A 4,750-nucleotide genomic window follows, 5' to 3' on the forward strand; every position below is an offset into this window, starting at 1 on the left:
CCCAGCCATTTTACTAAAGCAAACTTGAAAACACAAACAAAAATAACCAAAAACCAAACCAAAACCAAATGGAGAGAGACTCTCTTCTGCAGCCGAATTCATTGCCTTTCAAAACCCTGAACTTTTGGTATTGGAGTTTTTAGAGCAGAAAATGAATCACAGACATTTAAGAATCAATTCTCAGAAATTTAATTAAAATCCTTTTCGTGAACTCTTAGGTTTGATCACTTTAGCTGCATTCTTAGTGCTTGAGCGAGGTACATGTCTACTTGTGCGCTCTCCCTCTCTCTCTCTCTCTCTCTCTCTCTCTCTCTCTCTCTCTCTCTCACACACACACACACACACACAGACACACACACACCAAACCAAAAAAAGAAAACTCAAAATCCAAACAAAAACCCCCAAAAGACCAGGCCCAATATACCCTTTAAGCTATTTACAGAGAAAATCTAAAATTGATATTACCACTTATTTTAAAAACTTTTGATGTTTTGTTGTGCTGTTTTGTTTTGTTCTTGATGCAAGTTCTTACTCTGGAGCCCAGGCTGTCCTCCTCAAACTCATGGCAATCCCCCTGCCTCGGCCTGAATATCTGCTGAGAGCACAGGCTGAGCTACTCTGTCCTATTTAGCTTCTCTCTCTCTCTCTCTCTCTCTCTCTCTCTCTCTCTCTCTCTCTCTCCTCTTCCTCCTCCTCCTCCTCCTCCCTCCCTCCCTCTCTCCCTCTCTTTCCTTTCTTCTTTCCTTCCTTTTCTTCTTCTGGTCTTTGAGATAGAGTCTTACTATGAAACCCTGGACTCAGTAGATAGACCAGGCTGGCCCCAAACTTACTACAGTCCTGCTTCTCTCTCCAGTGCTGATACTGTAGTTCTCCTGTACAGTGCTTATTTTTTTTCCTTAGTGTCATCATAGAAGAAAATAACATTTAAGAGTAATGTATTACAATAATCTCTTAAGAAATTAAGGGCTATTGTAAACCATCATTAACGGCATGATTTCTTTTTAAGCACAAGAGAAGAATCCCACTGGATACAGTAGTTATTTGAAACATTTAAAAGTTAAAGAACTGAACAGGTGTAATGATACAAGCCTGTAATCCCAATACTTGGGAGGTGGAGGCAGGAAGATCAGGAATTCAAAGCTAGCCTAAGTGACAGGAGAGTTTTCAAAGAAAAAAAAATAGATCAAGGGAAAAAAGAGTTCTATCCCCCTCCCTTTCTTCCTCCCCTCTGTGTGTTTCTTGAGGCCTAAGAGGATTAAAAAGAAAGTTGTAATTTTCTTCTTGCTCTGGTCCACCAAGTTTTGCTGCTTCTGAGAATAGGGAAAACTGACCTCCTGTCCCAGATTCTACCATTTACAGGTGAGAGCTTTGGTACCAGGATTATTTGCTGGTTTTACTCATCTTTCAGAGGAAAAGAGATGACTGCTGTCCATCATGTTGGAGCTTGTTTGTTTGTTGCTTTGTTTTTTCTTTTGCCTTAGGCCAAGTGTAGGATTTAGAAATGAGTTGAAAATGAGTGTTTCACACCCTGAGAAATGCAAACAAGAACCAAGCCATTTGTGTTTAATTTTCTTCTCAGTTTGTGGGCCAGAGGATAGGTTATTTTTGCCAATATGACTTTCTGTCCTTTGAGCCAGGGATCTTTTTTAAAAATTAACAATGCATCTGATTACTGATTGTTCTTTTCCTTCACATTGTGTTCGTTGATCAATTGTAATGTCCTGGCTGGTGGGAAGACAGCTGGAAAGATGTCTAGAGCAAATGTTCAGAAAGGAGGGAAAAAGCCAAGAGAACTTTCTAGCAGAGCTTCTGCATGTCTCATAGTATATCTGATGCATGAGAGTCAATAATGCAAACCAAGATGCTTTCTATACATATATGGAAAGAGCAGAATCACCCTTGACATGAAAGCCCCTGGCAGTGTTACCTGATCTTGAGAAATTCCCAACATCATGGTAGGTATTCAAGGAGGGCAATCCGTTCAGAGTGAGCTCAGTCTGTGGAGTTAGTTGCTGATGCATTTTTTTTTTTTTCTGGTTGCTAAATTTAACCAACAGAGTTCTCAGTGCCAAGCATTGTGGGAAACATAGACATATTGAATTCAACATTCAGATGTTTCATTCAATGAGCTCAAGACTAAACAGCATCTTTAGTTTTTCCAAGTGCAGTTTATCGTTATCTGAGTTCGATTCTTTGAGCCATTTTGCTGTAACTCCTTTAAGGAGGTGAGGTAGAGGGGCTTGCCAGAATTCACTGGACTATGGAAGATGGAAAGATGGTAGGAAGTGGAAGCATGCCAAGACTGCTGGGGGGGAATCATGAATGATGTCACCCAAGTAATTAGCCTGAGGTCCCAGTGACCTTCAGCCCATCGATCATATGGTAGCTGTGCATTTGACTGTGAGAAGGGTTTGAATATATCTGCTTCATAGACTACTGTGAACAGTAAGTGAGATTGTAGGCATGAAAGGTGCCAATTAATATTACTTTTGCCCCTCAATGAGACTTGACATAATTACTTCTTCAGTACACAACCCTGAGCTATGGTGAATTGTCTTGCTTCAAAGATTGGGATGCACTATCTCCTAATGATGATTCTCCAGTCAGCATCACTGCATTTGGGTTACTCAGGCATTTATGGCAGTGATTTTGGACTCCTCTCCAACTCTGAAAAGACAGAAACTGTACCAAATTAGAACTGAACTGGAGTCCCCCCGTCCTAGCTTGCACTGACAGAATCAGAGGCCTGGTGAGCAGGGTAATGCTCTTTGCTTGCAGAGCTGGGATGAGAGAACAGGCATCTTGACTGCTGTCCACGCTCAGGCATTGGACAGCAGTGATGAAGGAAGCCTGCAGTAAGTGCTTCTGTGAGTCCCCTTCCCTCCTTTGTCAGTACACACTGCACAAGCAAGTCTTCCCTTCGCCAAGGGCTTTCTCTGAGTCCGAATCTGCCCAGACACTTGTTACTCATCAGATCCACAACAACCCTGCACTGTGGATATTATCCAAGCTTGCTGAAGAAGTGAGGAAACTGGAAATGAAATGAAGTCAGTCATTTCCAGCCCGTCCTGAGACAAATCTGTCACTGGGAGACTTACACACCCCTCACAGCGCAGATGAGAATCCAGGATAGGAAGAATCTCGTTCATCTAACTAGTCTTCCCTCCTCAACTAAGGAGAGCACTGAAGACATTCTGATGACCCTTTCTCCCCTCATAACCTAGTTCAGTCATATGAATCAGCATAAGCAACATGTCACAACTGTGTCCCATTGACTCGGGATCTTGGCTCCCCAGGAGAGGACTGCACAGCTGAACAGTCCTTTGCTGGCTGAGCCCCTGTTCGGGTATGCCTGAGCTGTCCAGCACGGCCAGTGTGTAAATGTCAAGTAAACATCAAATTCAAGTGCAATCTAACCATTGTCCTGGAACTGTTTGCTTTAGATATAATAGTTAGCAGGAAGAGGAGGTGAGGCAGGGAGAGAATGTATGTCATTCTGTAAAGCAAAACACGAACATGGTGGGCCCTCCCTCTGCCAACGTGTTGAAAAGACCAACGTCAAATAAATAAAAAAGCCTGCACTTCATGCTGCAAAACCAAGTGTGTTCTTTAGCTTGTAAAAAAAAAAAATTAGATGAGGGAACATTTTCCAGTCAATCACACTGCAGCAAGTCATCCTGTTGAACTTGTGACTCACAGGCTCTCTGTGTCAATAGACAGATGAGCGAGCCCAGCATTATGACTTCACTGGGGGATGAAGCAGAAGTTGGGGGATGAGGTAGGGCCAGCTTTGAATGGGCTCTGAGCTCTGACAATAAATAGCCAAGGAAACACTGAACACTGGGTCATCATATCCATTGTTCTTGTTTATTTCTTGCTTGTCTCCTAGGAAATAACTAATTTAAATTGGACTTCATCCTTTTCTGCCTTAAGTTCAAAGGCTGTGGTCCTTACCTGGACTACAACTGATGGAATGTCTCTTTCTTCCTATCCTCACAGTAATTCTAAGAAGTAGAGATATTTGTATTATTTTATTTTACTTTTGTTGTTATTACATCTTTTGAGACAGTCTCATGTAGCCTAGACTGGCCGTAAACTCGATATATAGCCTAGGGTGACCTTAAAGTTCTGATCTTCCTGCCTCTACCTCCTGAGTGCTGGGACTGTATAGATGTGTACCACTCATGAGGTGTGCTCGTTTATGTGGTGCTGGGAATAGAACTCAGGGCTTTGTACATTCTGGGCAAGTATTCTATCTACTGAGCTACAACTCAAAGCCTTCATTTTATCTTTTTTTTTTTTTTGTAGTGCTAAGATATGATCCTAGGGCCTTATATGTGCTAGGCTAGTGAGTGCCACAGTACTGAATACCATCCCCAGCCCTTTGTGTTATTTGAGGTAAGAATATTGAAGCCCACAGAGGCTGAGTAACGTTGAAAGCATCTACCTAATGATTTTAACCTACCCAGCTCTGGCTTCAATATCTACTTCTGTGTTATACCTTTGTTTTTCCTTTTGTATTTTAATATCGACTCTCAAAGCCCAGATTGGTCTTGAACTCTTAATTCCACTTCACAAGTGCTGGGATCATTGGTGTGTGCCACCAAGCCTAGCTTTCTGTGTGTCTCTCATTTTGCTAACCCACTGTGTGCCAGTCCCTGGCTTAGGTAGGTACTGGCATGTCCAAAATAAGTAAGACATACTCCCTGTCTTTGAGGAGCTCCAGGACCAGCCAAAAAGCTCTTGGAAT

Source organism: Grammomys surdaster, unplaced genomic scaffold, assembly GCF_004785775.1.
Source record: "Grammomys surdaster isolate TR1022 unplaced genomic scaffold, NIH_TR_1.0 363, whole genome shotgun sequence".
In the NCBI taxonomy this organism is placed as follows: Eukaryota; Metazoa; Chordata; class Mammalia; order Rodentia; family Muridae; genus Grammomys; species Grammomys surdaster.